General features: G+C 33.4%; 1 long non-coding RNA gene across 1 annotated transcript; it reads left to right on the top strand.

The window, feature by feature from the left end:
- The first annotated feature begins 213 nt into the window (after positions 1–213).
- Positions 214–17,991, top strand: LOC125156687 (uncharacterized). The gene is made up of 4 exons (XR_007148731.1): positions 214–248; positions 7,173–7,273; positions 15,747–17,694; positions 17,762–17,991. It is a non-coding gene; the product is annotated as an uncharacterized LOC125156687 (long non-coding RNA).
- Positions 17,992–19,095: the final 1,104 nt, after the last annotated feature.

Here is a 19,095-nt window from a genome sequence, read left to right as displayed (position 1 = left end):
ACTTTCACAATGTTGTAAATACAAGTTTTCTTGTGTCTCTTATTTTGTTATTTTAAAAAAGTTTTTAATGTTTATTTATTTTTGATAGAGTGAGAGCAACAGAGTGGCAGAGAGAGGAAGACGCAGAATCCAAAGCAGGCTCCAGGCTCTGAGCTGTCAGCACAGAGCCCAATATGAATCTTGAACTCACGAACCTTGAGATCATGACCTGAGCTGAAGTCAGATGCTTAACCAACTGAACTACCCAGGTGCCCCTAAGTTATTTTGTTTTTTAATAGTAAGAACATTTAACGTGAGACCTACTCTCATAATAAAATTTTAAGCACGCAATACAATATTATTAACTTTGGCTTACGTTGTACAACAGATGTGTAGAACTTAACCATCATGCATATATCATCACATTGCACACTTTAAGTAACAAATTTTGTCAACTTATACCTCAATAAAGCTGAAACAAAGAAATTGCCAAACGGTATTCCAAAGTGTTTGTGCCAGTATACATTCCCACCAGCTGTATATGAGAAGACATAAAAATCTGTATATTTTTATTTGTTCTTGGATCAAAATTTATTTTCCTCTGATTTTTAATGAAAAGATTACAATCAACCAATTTGTTGAAGTTTTCTCATGCATGGGTGAATGACATTTATCTTCTAGTGGGTTCTTCCAGAAAAATTTATAAGTGCAGAATTAGCTGACTAATTTTACAAATTCTTTGCTACTGCCTAAGTATATGAAGAAAGGTTGGTTACATACAAAATCTTGGCTCAAGTTCTATTTCTTTGAGTTTCTCAAAAATGTTGTATTAATGTTATCTTACTTGGTTGCTTTTGAAAAGTCCTCTAAGCTGATTTTTCTTTCTATTGCAAATAATTTGGTCTTCTCAACTGGAGGCTCTGTAGAGTGTTCTTATTTAGTTTTAAAGATGGAAATTTATTGATATATCTTGGATCTGGGTCTTTTTAATAAGTAGATTCAGTCTTATAATTCTAGCAACATTTTAAAATTATAGTTTAAAATCAGTTATTCTCTTCCTGGGACTGCAGTTTTACTGTGTTGAACTTCTTTTCCCTATCTTCCACATTATCCTTTTTTTCCTGTTAACATTTCTTTACTTTATTTTTATTTTCTTGGCTATTGTATGCTTTTCCTCAATATCTTTAATTATCTTTTTCAGTTGTGTCTATCCTATCTGGCATCTTAGTAATTTTTATCTTTGTTTCTAAGAGAATTATATTTCATCATTTTCTTTCCTGTTTTGTGACTTTTCATATTGAAATAGTTTCAGATTTATAGAAATTTATAGAATTTTATAGAAATTTATAGAAATTTATAGAAAAGTAGTTCAAAGAGCTCCTGTATACTCTTTACTCAGCTTCCTCTAATGGTCTAGTTTTTCTAACCTGTGGTAACATTTAATTGAATTTAAGAAATTAACATTGGAATAATACTATTAAATAAACTTCACACTTTATTGGAATTGCTCATTTTTCCATTAATATCTTTTTTCTCTTCCAGAGTCCGATATAACATAACCCCTTAGTCTGCTCTAATATGTGACCATTTCTTTATTTTTATTTTTGATATCTTTATTGAGCTTCAAAACTGCACATATTTAATATATACAATTGATCAATTTGCACATAATGCATACACCCATGAAACTATCACTACCACCAGAAAAAAGGACATATTCATCACCTCCAAAAGTTTCCCTGTGTCTCTTTTTTTAAAAAAAAGATTTAAAAACAATCACTTGGCTTTTTAATGATAAGAACATTTAACACGAGATCTACCTAGTTATCAAAATTTTGAGGTGCACAATACAGTATTGTTAACCATTGGCAGTATGTTGTACAGCAGACCTCTAGTTATCCATCTTTCGTAACTGATGCTTTATATTAACAGAGCAATAACTCCCAATTTCTATGTCTTTCCTGCCTCTAGCAAACACCATTCTGTTTTCTGTTTCTAAGAGTTCTACTATTTAAGGCACTTGATATAAGTAGAATCATGCAATATTTTCCTTCTATGACTGGGTCATTTCACTTATCCTAATGTCCTCCAAGTTCATTCATGTTTTCAGAAGTAGCAGAATTTCCATTTATTTATTTATTTATTTAGAGAGGGAGAGAGAGAGAGTGGGGGAGGGGCAGAGAGAGAGAGAGAGAGAGAGAGAGAGAGAGGGAATCCCAAGCAGGCTCCACACTGTCAGCACAGAACCCCATGTGGGGCTTGATCTCACAAACTGTGAGATTATGACCTAAGCCTAAACCAACAGTTGGACACTTAACTGACAGAGCCACCCGGGTGCCCCAGGATTTCCTTTCTTTTACAGAATGAAAAATACTTCATTGTATATATGCCACATTTTCTTTATCCATTTATTTGTCAATGGACATTTGGATTGTTTTCATACCTCGGTATGTTGAATAATGTTGCAATAAACATAAGAATGCATATATCTCCTTGAAATCTTCATTTCAGTTATTTTAAATAAATACCCAGAGGTGGGATTGCTAGATCATATGGCAGTATTATATTTACATTTTTGAGGAAACTCCATATCGTTTTCCATAGAGACTGCACCATATTTATTCCCATCAACCTTAACATTTTTGAAGTATATTTGGTATTTTGTAAAATGTCTCCCAATTTGGCTTTGCCTGACGTGTTCTCATTCTTATCCTGGTGTTACAGATTTTTTTAGAATAATACCACAGAGCTGAAGTGCCCTTTTCATCACATTATGTTAAGGGGTACATTAATATTAACATGATTCACTGCTGGTGACATTACCCTTGCTAATTTGGTTAAAGCAGTGTCTGCCAGTTTCTCCAATGTAAAGTTTGCCATTTTTTTACTTTCTTTTATTTTCTTTTTGTTAATTTTTGTCTGTTTTTGTTTGAATTTTTGTATTTCTAATTTGAGAGGATTTTCTTTTAATATCTGTAAATGATTTTTTAGTGATGTTTAATCATGTTAGGGCATGGTGAGTATTTCATGCTTGGTTATGGGCAGATTTTTACCATGTGAAGTATTTTAATTTTCTTTTTTTATTGTATCCATATACAATCTTTATACAGTCACTATTTTCCTTCATTTTGAAATACTACATTTTTATAGACTTTCAATTATAGTAGTATTCAGGCAGCTGTGAGTGTTTGAGGTTACTTAACTACTAGTTCTCAGTTGAAAGATTTTCTCCTTTGCTGGTACAATCAACGTTACTCTTGTTTGCCTGTGATATGTTATAGACTTTTAATTTTTTTTCTCTTTCCTTTTTCTCTTTCCTACACAGTCTCCAATGCCTTTCTCTCTCCCACAAATTTATCCCACTTTCTCCAAAAATGGTGCTCTTCCCACACTATCATTGAGAATTTCAACCTTCTCTTTACTAAAGAGACTCTGTAGTCCCAATCCATCCTCAGGTTATTGGAGCTGGCCTGCTAAATTTGGGTTTATTTTCCTACTCCCGGGTCATTTGAAACTTGTAATATTCTTTGTCTCATTGTTATGCTTCAAGTGTGTGTAATAATATATGGTTTCCTAGTTGTTTTAAGTGGTTTTATCACAAAATGCATGAAAGTATTCAGAGTTTAGAGGCTGTATTTACGTGAACTCTGGATTTCTCATTGTTCTGTTCTCTAACAATAGAAATTCTTTTGAATATAAAAAGAACTATTATAATAAAAATAATCATGATACCTTCTGGATGTTTCAGAATGTGATTATAAAGAATAGGCTTTAAACATAAACTTCAAGGAACTAGTTTGGAGGGGAAAAAAGATGACTTTTTCAGTCTGAGTTAATCTTGACAGGTTTTCACATTTCACACATAAAACATTAATATGTTTCAATCATCTTATTAATCATTTTCCTTAAAGTTTCCTGCCAGAATAGAGAAAGGTAAGTAAAATTGCAAGTAAAAATTAGAGTTTTGTTTTTTAGTTTATTGCCTCATCAAATATTCTTTAAATTGAATGATCTTGCAGGATTTTCACCTTTATCTCTACCTAGTCCACATCACTATGCAAGCTGGCTTATTTTGAGGGACACTTGTATGAGCATAAAATATTATATGGAGGAAAATTATCTTCTGCTAAATTTTGCAGATGCCTATCTTTAGTCTTCATACCTATAACTGTAATTTAGTCAGTAGCTATCAAAGGGGCTCACAGAATAATTTTATGGCTTTGAGACTCTTGATAAAAGATATCAAAACCTGATTTCCAGGGTGTAGAATGAACAATTTCAAATTAATCTACAGTTTTTGTTTTTTTATAATAGATCATGATACTATGCACATTAATTACTAAAAGCACTCCCTAAACTTGTTACAGAATGTGAGGTTATAGTTCATTATTCATTACATTAAATTCCATGGTAGGGGTGCCTGGGTGGCTCTGTCAGTTAAGGGTTCGACTTCAGCTCAGGTGATGATCTCATGGTTTGTGAGTTCAAGCCCCGTGTCAGACTCTGTGCTGACAGCTCAGAGCCTGGAGCCTGCTTCAGATTCTGTGTCTCCCTCTTTCTCTGCCTGTCCCCTGCTAAAACTCTGTTTCTCTCTCAAAAATGAATAAACATTAAAAAATTTAAAAAATCCATTGCAAATGTCCAAACCAGGTTTATTGTTATTAATTTGTCTATGATTTCACACATACACACACACACACACACACACACAAAACATTAACTTGACATCTACTATACTTGGTTTAGAATATAAAAATGAGTAGGTTGCATGGGTGGCTCAGTCGGTTAAGGGTCTGACTTTGGCTCAGGTCCTAATATCATGGTTCATGAGTTTGAGCCCCACGTTGGGCTTTGTACTGACAGCCCAAAGCCTGGAGCCTGCTTCCAGATTCTGTGTCTCCCTCTCTCTCTGCCCCTTCCCCATTCATGCTCTGTCTCTCTCTGTCTCTCAAAAATAAATAAACATTCAAAACAAAGAAAATAAAAATGAATGAGTTATAGTCCCAGGATCTAGGACTGGAGTTAAGCCAACGTTCTATTTCAAGAGAGACTTAAAGCAGCAATCTGGTTGAATAGGAGAGAAAGGAGACTTGTCTGGAAGCATAATTTACTTGACTTTCACCTATTTGTATTTAGGCTATAGTTTTATTTGCAGCAAACTGGGGCACATAGGTAAAAATTAGGACCCAACTAAGACCATCTGACTTCCCAATTTGCACCAACAAACCACATAACCACTACATCAAGGATTTGTAATGCAAGGAATGAATATAAAGGAAGAAGGAATTTGGAATTCAACAATCTAACAAGACATAGTATAGCAGAAGGTATTAGAGAAGAATATCTTAGCCTTCTGGAAAAAGAATGATCATATTGGGGCTATGACCCATGGAAAGCAGTTACCCAGGCATGCTATATGGAATAGAATAATAGCAGTCCTGGTGGGAGGAATAAAAGTAATCCAGAAATCCAAAAAAATCCTCTTCAGAAGAGGAATATTAACTATATCTTGTATATAATGTGTGGGAGAAAACTGGGAAGGTAAAGAAGTAACAAATACCATAGGGATTGCTGGCCATATTAGAATTATGACAGCAAGCAAGGTTTTAAGCAATAGAACATGAATCATATTGATATCTGAGAATAACCACTTAGGCTAAATTATATAAAATACATGAGAATGTAGACAAAGATGCAGAAAGTAAAATCTGTATAACAATCCAGAAAATGATAATTCCATGTTATGTAAGACAATAATATATAATGTTGAAATCAAGTATTAGAAAAAGCAGGAACACTGCATACCCAACATGTAGAACTTTTAAGAATTATTTTAAATAGTAGGCTCTAAATTGTTTTTGACATAGTAGTTTAAGCAGAGGGCATGAGTGGGAAAAGCACTTGTACAGTGGATCTTATTGATGCATACTGCTCAGATAGAATTGTGTCAAAACTAAAATCAATACATTGAATGGTTTTATACTAATTGTATATAGTTCATAAAATAAATGTTATGACAATCAAAAGCATACTTATATGAAGAGCCATATTTTTTATTGTGTTACAGATAATGAAATAATCTGCTAAATCAAAAGTAACACAATGAGAATGACTCACTTGAGTAACTAACAATGAATGGTGTTAAAGAGAAGTCATTTGAGATAATCACTATTATCTGTGTACCTCAAAGGAATGAATAAATGAATGAAGCAAACAGTATGCTTGTAAAACAAATGCATTTATATGTATAGAAATCTCTTGAGTAGCATGAACTATGTATTTATATTAGAGATTTTTTTTTCTTTTTAATGACATTTTCTCTATTTCCAATTCTATTTCAAACATCTCAGAAATCATTTCCTCATTCAATTTATAACTAAGTGTACCTAATTCATTAGCCTTATGAAAACTGCTCTCTTTCTTACCTCTCACCTTCCATCTCTAGTCCCTTGATATGTTAGCTTTCACCAGCTTCCTAAAGTAGGCCATTTGTTTCCCCTAGAGCTTGCAAAACAATATAAAATAAATGGAAGATTGGCATAAGAGAACACCTGTGCAGGAATGCGATAAAAACAGATAGGCTGAATGAATAAAAGCATAGACATATTGCCCACCTTGCTTCCTTACATTTTCAGAGAAAAATAATATATTAACTGGCCTGATAAATACCAATCCTTGTAGAGAATAAATACCCTTTTATTTTTCTTATGCTTTGAGACATTTTCTTGAAAGGGAATATAACAGAATACAATTAAGATTTCATAAGAAAGAGAATCATCTTGCAACCTCTGTTCTTTATTTGTAATCAAGAATATGGCAAATAAAGGCTAGTAGTGTGATTAATTTATATTACCTGAATTTTCCAAGTTGAACACTTGGAATAGGACTTAACATTTATTTTTATACTTTCTTCTAGGTTATATTTTCTTCAATAATGGATTTTTTGTAAACAAAGTAAATAAAACTATCTGGCACTAAATTGGACTTTGTTCTAGAAGGTGACATCTGTAAGGTTTTAGTTGCAATAAGACTTTTGTCGAGCGTCATATATATGTATATATGTATATATTATATATATGTGTATGTGTGTATGTGTATATATACATACACACACACATATGAACCCGAGCAGATGTTTCTCCTTTGGAATGGTAGGTTTGGCTATGCATATGAAATTGTTCATTTTTCCACAGGTAGGTGCCATGGGATTTTGTGAACCATCTAAGCCATCCTGAGAGACCTATACTGAGGGCATTTGAATGCAGAGCACTGCTTCTTTTAACTCAGGTGATAGGTAAATAATTTTTTCATGTATTCCACTTGTTATAGAAAAGGGAGATGGATTAGACTTTTATAGTTTAAACACAGCTGTCTACAGGGAAAAAGAAAAGAACATATTATCTACCACGCTTATTTTCCATCAAGTGATCCTAGCATCTTTACAAGCACAGAAAAGTATATCTCATGGGGCCTGTCTACACACCAACCTCTCAATTGCTGTATATCAAATAGGAAAGATACAATCTTTGCTTTCATGTGTGAGCTTTTTAAGCTCTCTATTTAGATGTTGTTATCTAGTGTAATTATCTGGTATAATTCACCTGTGAGTATGCTCACTAAATATGTGACACATGAACTACCTTTGCCTCTTATGTACTCTAAGTATTAATCAATCTATGGCCCAATAAACTTAGATAAGACATGAAGATTTTCATCAGCACCACCCTCTATGTAGTCACAAATTGTCAGTAAGTTTCAGTACCCAAGATGAAACAGTTTCTATGCTATAATATTGAATTAAACAGCCAGTAAGAAAAGCTTCAAGATATACTAGGTCAGGCCACACTGGATCTCTTAAAACATCATCATTCCTGCACCAAAAAACAACTATCAGTATAGTTGGTCAGCCATAGACATTGTTAAGAATAGCAGCCAGTTGGGGCACCTGGGTGGCTCAGTCAGCTAAGTGTCTGACTTCTGCTCAGGTCATAATCTCACAGTTTGTGAGTTCAAGCCCATCATTGGGCTCTGAGCTGACAGCTCAGAGCCTGGAGCTACTTTGGATTCTGTGTCTCCCTCTCTCTCCTCCCTTCCTCTACTCGCATGCTCTCTCTCTCAAAAATAAACATTAAAAATGAAAAAAAAAAGAACAGCAGCCAGCTATTTTTACTGTGTTCATTTCTGGATTATACATGAAAATTTCATTATGTTTGGAAAGCTAAATAAAATAAAATATAATAAAAAATTAAAACTCATCATCTATGATTCCATTATACTCTTGGCTAATTTATTAAAACTGGTTCCTGTTTATAAATTGATATTGTTTCTCTAGCACTTCCATTACCCCTATTAGACTCATATAAGTTAGAACAGGAAGTCTGCCCTGGCTTGACATGTAAATAGGTTACACTAAAGCTATTACACTGTTGTATGTACTTATATCTAAATTAGGTAGAAGAGCCAATCAGAACTGGGGCCATCAAAACATTCAGAGAAATAGAACTTAAGTGTTAAATTAATTTGATTTGGCAAATAAAAGAATAAAGGAAGGTAAGGCATCATATATAATACAAGAATAAAATATGTTACAAAATATCCTCACAGATTAAGGAATTTGAAAATGAAAGCTCCATGGAACAGAAATCGACTGCAAAAATATAAAAGGAGCTATAACTTTAAAAGTGACACAAATTAAATCTATAATTAAATGTGCTTATCTATGCTGGTTGCTCACTTAAATAAAGGAGTATTCATTTGATCTTCATGCTAAAAAAGACAAATGACCTTAAAACTGACCCCTCCATGAAAATGTAGCAAACTTGCTAGCCAATTTAATGATCTCTTATAATGAAGCCAAAAAGTTATAATCTCTCATTAGATGTCACCTATTGATTTCTGACTCCCATGATGACAATAATAGAGCTTAGAGAGGTTAAAAGACAAAAGTTCTGATTTAAGGAAAATGAACACTTCAGAAGTATCATCATTATAAGATCCTGAGGAATAAAAACGATATTGAGCTAGTCAATTAATAATGTTGGCATTTATTTTCTCCCATAAAATGAGAAGGATGAATAAATTGATCCTATTCATCGCATGCTCCTAATCAAGCCCATGGAAATTTCATATTTCCCTATTTTTCTAATATATTTGCTCCACATATTCCAGTTCCAAATTTAATGAGTTCAATTAGTGGTTCTATATAAAGGCAGCAACCAAAGCTTAATCAGCCAACATTCTCTATGTCTTTCCTAGAAATTTTAGAGACATACACAAAATCATTTTCTTTAAAAATTTTGCTATAAGTTCATATTTTATATGTACAGGATAATAAAAAAGAAAAAAATAAAATTTTTAAATGGGCAAAAAATCCTAAACAGGCATTTATCAAATAAGATGTACAGATGGAATATGCTGTAATGGAATGGAATGTACAGATGGAAAATGCTGGAAATGTAGGAATATGCTCAACATTTTATGTTATTAGGGAGTTGCAATTTAAAACAATAATGAGATATTGCTATTGGAATGGCTAAAATCCAAACACTGACAACGGCAAATACTATAAGGAGGTGCAGCAACAAGACCTCTCAGACATTTCTGGCAGGAATGGAAAATGGTGCAGTTTTGCCAGTTTCTTGTAAAATTAAACATACTGTTAAGATAGGATCTAATAATTGTGCTTCCTGGTATTTACACAAATGAGTTGAAAACCTGTGTCCACACAAAATCTTACACATGATTGTTCAAAGAACCTTTATTTAGAATTGCCTAAACATGGAAGCAACTAAGATGACCTTCAGTAGGTTAATGCATAAACTGAAAAATACCTTCGCAGTGGGATATTATTCAGCAATAAAAAGACATTAGCTACCAAGTCACAAAAAATATGGAAGAACCTTAAATGCATATTGTAACTGAAAGAAGCCAATTTGAAAATGGTACATACTGAATGAGACAATGTATATGACATTCTGGAAAAGAAAAAAAAATCATAGCGATGTGAAAAAAACTGGTAGTTGCCAGGGTTGGGGTTTGGGGAGGGAAGGAGAGATGAATATGTAGAACACAGAACAGGGAAACTATCCTGTATAACACTGTAATAGTGGGTATGTCTAATTATAAATTTAACAAAACCCACAGAATGTACCACACAGTGAATGAACCCTAATGTAATCTATAGACTTTAGTAAATAATGATATATCAATATTGACTCATAAATTTTAACTAATGGAAGATGTTAATAAGAGGAGAAACCACAAAGGGAGAAAGGTCGTGAGAGGAATGATAAATGGAATTTTCTATACCCTCCGCTCAATTTTTCTGTACACTTAAAATTACCCTAGAGTAAGCCTATTAATTAAAATAATAACAATGATGACGAAGATAATAATAAGTATTCTTCCTACAATCTGCAGTTCACAGGGGCATTTTTTCTAGTCTTCTGGCCAGAAACTCTATTAAGTTTTTGCTGCCTTTAAGGCTGTCAACTTTGCAAGGGGCTCACCCTGGATCAATGCCAGAAGAGAAAGTAAGAAAAAATAAAAATAAAACGAAAGAGAACACTCTCCCCTGTATGAATCACTTAATTCAAATTCCCTCTCTCCTACATCCCATCCACCTACTTTGCTTTATTTTCAGAGTCTTCAAATAGTTGACTTTCAAATTATTAATTTTTGAGAGTTGTTATTGGCAAAGGTAGACTATACCGGGCTTGTGCCATCTTGGTAAACATCAGAAATCCCACCGCATTGATTTTAAATGTCTCACTTAACCATTCACTCATTAGTTAATTGTTTTTCAATGACAGAAAAAATAATGCATGGGCTAAATTCTGACAAAAAGATATTAGCAATGTCCTTGAACATGGTTCCTTGGGGGAACCATACATTTAAAGAATACATCAAATAGTCATTTTGATGATAGGATATTAAGGCAACATATAAGATGGTATTCTCTATCATAGTTTATATTGATATTTTTTACTCATAGGCTCAGATTTAAATTATATACTATATCATTGATTTCATTTTCATTTTCATCAGTGAGTCGTTATTACTATGAAAAGTATATTTAAACTTCTGACTTTTAGGACAATTTCTTCTGAAAAGGATGATACCTAAACAGATCATTATATTTTTTTCTGCTATACATGACCATGGATATTGATAAATTTGTATTATAAAAAAATGAATTTTTGTACCAGATGGCTTAACTTCTTACATAACTTTATAATATTGTAAAATGTCCATACGTTTACAATATGCTCAGTTTAAAAAATGTCCATTTGAAGGAAGTATAAAAATTACATAAAATTAATGAGGTGATTTAATTCTAAATATATTCAAGATGGCAAAGGATTCCTTATGTGGTATTTCATACAAATTTGATGTCTACTTAATTTTTTAAATTATTTTTTAAACTTATCTTTTATTGAAATTTTAGTGAACACAGTGCAATATTGGTTTCAGGAGGAGAATTCAGTGATTCATCACTTACATATGACACCCAGTGTTCATTACAAGTGCCTCCCTCTCCTTAGTACCCATAACGCATCCAGCCCATCTCCCACCCACCTCCCTCCATCAGTTTATTTCTATCATAAGATATTCTTATGGTTTATTTTCCTCTCTTCTCTACCCGCCTTCCCACATGTTCTGTTTTGTATCTTAAATTCCACAAATGAGTGAAATCATATGGTATTTATTTTTCTCTGATTGACTTACTCTGCTTAGCATAATACTATCTAGTTTCATTTAAGTCATTGCAAATGGCAAGATTTCATTCTTTGGATGGCTGAGTAATATTCCATTGGGTATATATACCACATCTTCTTTATCCATTCATCAGTTGATGGACATTTGGGCTCTCTCCATAGTTTGGCTATTGTTGATAATACTGCTATAAACTTGGGGTGCATGTACTCCTTCAACTCTGTATTTTTGTATCTTTTGAGTAAATATCTAATAGTGTAATTGCTGGATCATAGGTAAGGTAGTTCTATTTTTATTTTCTTAAGGAACCTCCATACTCTTCTCCAGAGTGGCTGCATCAGTTTGTATTCCCACCAGCAGTACAAAAGTGTTCCCGTTTCTCCACAACCTTGCCAACACCTATTGTTTCTTGTGTTCTTAATTTTAGCCATTCTGACATATGTGAGTTGATACTGTGGTTTTGATTTGTATTTCCTTGATGATGAGTGATGTGGAGGATCTTTTCATGTGTCTATTAGTCACTGTATGTATTCTTTGGAAAAGTGTCTATTCATGTCTTCTCCCCATTTCTTACCTGAGTTTTTTATTTTTTTTTATTTTGGGGTGTTGAGTTTGCTAAGACTTTTATAGATTTGGATACTAACCCTTTATCTGATATGTCATGTGCAAATATCTTCTCTCATTCCATAGGCTGCCTTTTAGTTTTGTTGATTCTTTCACTGTGCAGAAGCTTTTCATCTTGATGAAGTCCCAATGGTTCATGTTTGCTTTGGTTTCCCTTGCCTTCAGCGATATGTCTAGTAAGAAGTTGCTGCAGCTGAAGTCAAAAAGGTTGCTGCCTGTGTTCTCCTCTAGGATTCTGACGGTTTCCTGTCTCACATTTAGTTCTTTCATCCATTTTGAATTTATTTTTGTGTATGGAGAAAGTGGTCCAGTTTCATTATTTTGAATGTTGCTGTCCAGTTTTCCCAACACCATTTGTTGAAGAGACTGTCTTTTTTCATTTGGACATTCTTTCTTGCTTTGTCCAAGATTAATTGACCATATATTTGTGGGTCCATTTCTGGGTTTTCTATTCTGTTCTATTGGTCTATATAGACCAATATAGTCTATTGGTTCATATTGGTCTATATGTCTGTTTTGTGCCAGTACCATACTGTCTTGATGATTACAGCTTTGTGATATGGCTTGAAATTCTGAATCTTGATGCCTCCAGTTTTTTTTTTCTTTTTCAGGATTGCTTTGGTTATTTGGCATCTTTTGTGGCTCCAGACAAATTTGAGGATTGTTTGTTCTAGTCTTGTGAAAAATTCTGGTGGTATTTTGATAGCGATTACATTAAATGTGTAGATTGCTTCAGGTAGTACAGACATTTTAACAATGTTTTTTCTTCCAGTAGATGAACATGGAATACTTTTCCATTCTTTGTGTCCTCTTCAATTTCTTTAATAAGTGCTCCATAGTTTTCAGAGTATAGATATTTTACCTCTTTAGTTAGGCTTATTCCTGGGCATCTTATTATTTTTAGTGCAATTGCAAATGGGATCAATTCATTGATTTCTTTTTCTGTTGCTTTGTTATTGGTGTATAGAAATGCAACAAAGTTCTGCACGTTTATTTTATATCCTGTGACTTCACTGTAATTATGTATTAGTTCTAGCAATTTTTTGTTGGAGTCTTTTGGGTTTTCTATATAGAGTATCATGCCATCTGCAAAAAGTGAAAGTTTGATTTCTTCATTACTGATTTGGATGCCTTTTATTTCCTTTTGTTATCTGATTGCTGTATCTAAGACCTACAGGATTATGTTAAATAGTAATAGTGTGAGTGTACATCCTTGTCTTGTTCCTGACTGTAGGGGAAAGGTTCTGTTTTCCCCCATTGATGATGATATTAGCTGTGGGTCTTTCACATACAGCCTTTATGATGTTGAGGTATGTTTCCTCTATCCCTACTTTGCTGAGCATTTTTATCAAGAATGGATGTTGTATTTTGTACAATGCTTTTTCTACATCTATTGACAGGATCATATGTTTCTTATTCTTTCTTTTATTAATGTGGTGTATCATGTTGATTGATTTGCAAATATTGAACCAGGCTTATAACCTAAAATAAATCCCACTTGATCATGGCCAGTAACTATTTTAATGTACTGTTGACTTTGATGTGCTAGTATTTTGTTGAGAATTTTTGCATCCATGTTCATCAAGGATATTGACCATAAAATTCTCCTTTTTAGTAGGGTCTTTGGTTTTGGAATCAAGGTAATGTTGGCTTTATAGAATGAGTTTGGAAGTTTTCCTTTTATTTCTATTTTTTGGAACAGTTTGAGAAGAGAATTTTGATTTTTGACTTGGTTTCTCTCCTGGCTATGAGTCTGTTCAGACTTTCTATTTCTTTCTGTTTCAGTTTTGGTAGTTTGCAAATTTCTAGGAATTTGTACATTTCTTCCAGATTTCCCAGGTTGTTGGCATATAATTTTTCTAGTATTCTCTTATCATTGTTTTTATTTCTGTGGTGATGCTTGTGATCTCTCCTCTTTAATTTGTGATTTAATCCATTTGGGTCTTTTCCCTTTTCTTTTTCATAAGAAATAAGTAAATAAATAAATGAATAAATATTAAAAATTATTTTTAAAGCTATTTAAAATAAGTAACCTATATGATGCCATATTATATAATTTCAAACCAACAGCTCCCATCAATTCTTTTTATTCATTTGTTCCCTTGTGCAAAATATTTTGTAAAATCTATTATGTTTCTGATATAGTTCTATGTGCTTTGTGTGAGAACTAACACAATATATGAGTCCAATTATCAAAATGATTACATACTAGAATAGGAATGAATATAAGTGAATATATGAGAAATGTTGAATGAGTGTTATAAAAACCAAGTACTCATATTCAATTATTATGTGAATTTTGCAAAATGGATTTTACAACATGGGTAATTTAGTAAAGACATGAAAAAATAAGTAAAGAATGTTATGTATATACAGGAAGTGAAGGCAGATAAATTACCAGGAAGTTCTAACTAAACAGACTTAGGGGCGCCTGGGTGGCTCAGTAGGTTAAGCTTTTGACTTCAGCTCAGGTCATGATCTCCAGGTTCACGGTTCCAACTCTGCTTCCGGCTCTGTGCTGACAGCTCAGAGCCTGGAGCCTGCTTAGGATTCTGTGCCTCCCTCTCTTTCTGCCCTTCCCCCGCTCATTCGTGTGTGTGTGTGTGTGTGTGTGTGTGTGTGTGTGTGTGTGCGCTTGCGTGCACGCGCTCTCTCTTGCTCTCTCAAAAATAAATATTAAAGGATTTTTAATAAAATAAAAAAACAGACTTAGAGGTGGACATATACAAAAACATATTTGGCTACAGTTCAGATATTGTGACAGTAGATATATATTTGTGAGCCCAGAGCAACCGGAGCAATAAGCCTTTTTTTGCAACTCAACAGCTTGAAGGAAACCTACATATAATGGGGACTGTTTATGAATAAGAAGTGTCTTGAAAATGTAATGTTTATTTTCAAAATAAAAATTAGAGTTAGTTTAACATTTATTTATTAATTTCAATGTGTTTAACACTGTCCTAGGATTTTTTTTTTTGGTGGGGGGAGGATGGTTATTATTATTATTATTATTATTTTTTATAAAGCTGAGAGGTAGCAGCTATTATTTCACTTCTAGCAACAAATGAGAAACCTGAGGCTCAGAAAGGCAGCATAGCCTGGAAGTTAAACATACAATTCTAGAACCAGGTGTCTATGTTCAAAAACCAGCTCTGACAGGGGCACCTTTGTGGCTCAGTCAGTTAAGAGACTGACTCTTGTTTTTGGCTCAGATCATGATCTCATGTTTGGTGAGATTTAGCCCTGCATCAGGCTCTGCACTGACAGTGTGGTGCCTGCTTGGGATTTTGTCTCGCTCTCTCTCTGCTTCTCCTCTGCTTGCACTGTAAATAAATGAATGAATGAATGAATGAATGAACGAACGAATAAATAAATACATAAATGTTTTCAAAAACCCAGCTCTAACAATATGTGTGTGCTCTTTTCAGGTTACGTGTATGCGCTGGTGCCTGGCAGCTTTGGAGGAGGAGCCCTGTATTCAGGGTAAACCTGGAGACAGTGCATGTCCTGGTTGGCCTTGCAGTTGCCAGTTTTCTGAGATTTAAGATCATAATAACCATGTAGGTAGCCTACTCAAATTTCAGATTCTCAGGTCCCTTTTTTGTTAGTTTGACAGTGGTGCTCTGGGGAGTGACTCAGGAATAAATGTTTCAAAAGTTTTACAAGTAAGTCTATGATCAAGAAAACCTGGACAACTCATGTGTAGATGACACAATACCCAAAGCTAATGATTATAGACATTGACTTTGTCTATATGCTAACAAGAGTATTATGATGAGTGCTTGTAAGACAAAAATTCATAATTATAAAATCTGGAGTTATAATGCCATTAAACTCTATTTGTAGGAGTCTGAACATTTCACCTTAAATATTTATTAAAATTCAGTTTGTGGAGTATAATTTAAATGTGTTGTAAGAAAGAGGCACATTTTCACATGAAGATCTTATTAAGGTGAAATTGTATTCTGCTCCGTCCGTGTAATGTGGCACATCAATATCTTAAGCAATGTAGAACTTTTACATTTAATGTCTTCACTAGGTAATGAAATGGAATATAGAAATATTTTTACAGGTTTTGAGTCTCTTTTTTTCATTCAGAACAAAGTTGAGATGATGCACAAGTATATTACTGCAGCTATATCACAGCACATAATAAATGAACTCGTATAAGGATAGATAAAAACACCTCTTGATAGTTTTCTCTGTCAGCATGTTAAGAGATTATTGATGGTAGAAATCTAAAAGAAGCTTAAGAGCAGCTAAGGAACCAAAAGAGACAACTGAAATGAAAAAGAAAGCTGTTCCAATTTACTTTCCACAAACTGGTGGGCAACGGAGACTATGTCAAAGTAAGGTTATATCAAGAAAGTAAATGCCTCTGCCAAAATTAGGAAAGGTAATACTTATAAATTAATAAATATTATTTCCATTAATACACATCATAAAAAATGAATAGATATATGGTAACAGAATGTGTGTTAGATTCAGCTCTTCTATAATAATCAAATTTTTGTATATTAGAGGGCTAGAAATTTTGATATGTAATTAGAGATTAAAATACACAGACATTAGGCAATTGGGTGGTTTTTGTGATAAAAAGAATTTACATAAAGGAAACAGAATGGACTAATATTTTCTATGAAGCAACAAAGAAGGTATTTTTGCTTAACGTTTATTTATTTACTTAAGAGAAAGAGAGGCAGACATACAGAGCATGAGAGGTGGAAGGGCAAAGAGAGAAGAAGACACAGAATCCAAAGCAGGCTCCAGGCTCTGAGCTGTCAGCACAGAGTTCCACACGTGGATCAAACTCACAAACCAAGAGATCATGATCTGAGCGGAAGTCATATGCTTAACTGACTGTGCCATCCTGGCACCCTGCAACAAAGAAGTTTCAGGTGGTGATTTTGAGTTTTGAGGTAACTTCTATAATATGACCAATGGATATGTTTAAAACTTTATCCTCTTATCCTATTTTAATAGTATGACTTCTGGTTATATTCATTTCATCACAATCATTAGAGAAAATAAACTTGGTAAAATCCCAATCCCATTATATTATAAATGGATAATTTGTTATGTTAATTTCTGAGAATATACAACTCGAAGTTGAACTATATTTTTAAGACTGTGTATACTTATGAAGGCATTATTTTTTTTTAAAAGTGTATATACAAAATGAAGATAAATCGGTTTGTTTCCGAACCTGGAAATAAAGAAAAATGTGCTTTGAATTTTATTTTAATTCTAAAAAGGATCAAGTTGCTATTAGGAGAGACTAATAAATAGATTACTTGTGCCTGATCTTTGAGTCTTCAAAGGAAATCATTGCAAATGATTTCATTGCATTCAGCAGTGAACAAAGGAAACATAGCAGTAATTTACTATAAAAAGCTTGGAGAGTCCTAAAGAAATTACTTTCCTTGAGAGATTTGTATCTAAGATTAGGTCATTTAACATCTAGAATAAAGAACATCCACCTAAAAACACATTAAAAAATACAGACTTTGAATATGTGGAAAAGATTACAGTGGAAGATGCATTGAAAACAATACATGCTTTCTGACTTATTTAGCTAAGCATAATACACTCTAGCTTCATCCATATAATTGCAAATGGCAAGATTTCAGTCTTGTTTATGGCTGAGTAATATTCCATTGCATGTACATTATGTGTATATACACACATTTATACCACTTCCTTATCCATTCATCAATCGATGCACATTTGTGCTCTTTCCATAGTTTTGGTATTATTGATAATTCTGCTATAAACTTCAGGGTGCATGTATCCCTTCGAATCAGAATTTTTGTACTCTTTGGGTAAATACTTAGTAGTATCATTGCTGGACCTTGTAATTTTATTTTTTTTAATTTTTTAATGTTTATTTATTTTTGAAAGAGAGAGAGTCAGAGTACAAGTGGGGAAGGGGTAGGGAGAAGGAGACACAGAATCCAAAGCAGGCTCCAGGCTCTGGGCTGTCAGCACAGAGCCCTACACAGGGCTCCAACTCACGAACCACAATATCATGACCTGAGGTGAATTCGGACACTTAACCGACTGAGCCACCCAGGCACCCCTGGTAGTTCTATTTTTAACTTTTTGAGGAACCTCTATATTGTTCTCCAGAGTGGCTGCACCAGTTTGCATTCTCACCAACAGGGTAAGAGAATTCCCCTTCTTCGTAGCCTCACCAACATTTGTTGTTTCCTGTGCTTTGTGGAATTTAAGAAATGAAACATGAACATGGGGGGGGGGGCGGATAGAGAGAGAGAGAGACAGACCACAAAACCGACTTTTAACTATAAAGAGCAAACTAAGGGTTGGTGGAGGGAAGGGGGTTAGGGGATGGGTTAAGTGAGTGATGGGCATTAAGGAGGGCACTTGTGATGAACACTGAGTGTTATATGTAAGTGAAGAATCACTAAATTCTGTCTCTGAAACTAATATTACACTATGTCTTAATTAGCCAGAATTTAAATAGAAACTTGAAACAAAAAATAAAAAATAAACAACCAAAAATGGACAAATGGTGTGTGTGTATATATATATATATATATATATATATATATACACCATTTATATATAATTTATATATATAATATAAATTAATATAATATAATACCAATTATATATAATTTATATATATAATACAATATATTATATATAATATACATTATTATATATATATATTATTTTTCCTGAAGGAAGGGCTAATGGATGGGTTATTGTGATTTGTCCCTGCATATTCAAACTTTGAAAAGCAAAACTAGAGTT

The sequence above is a fragment of the Prionailurus viverrinus genome, chromosome F2 (assembly GCF_022837055.1).
Source record: "Prionailurus viverrinus isolate Anna chromosome F2, UM_Priviv_1.0, whole genome shotgun sequence".
NCBI lineage: Eukaryota > Metazoa > Chordata > Mammalia > Carnivora > Felidae > Prionailurus > Prionailurus viverrinus.
This window is presented reverse-complemented; position numbering and strand designations above follow the sequence as displayed.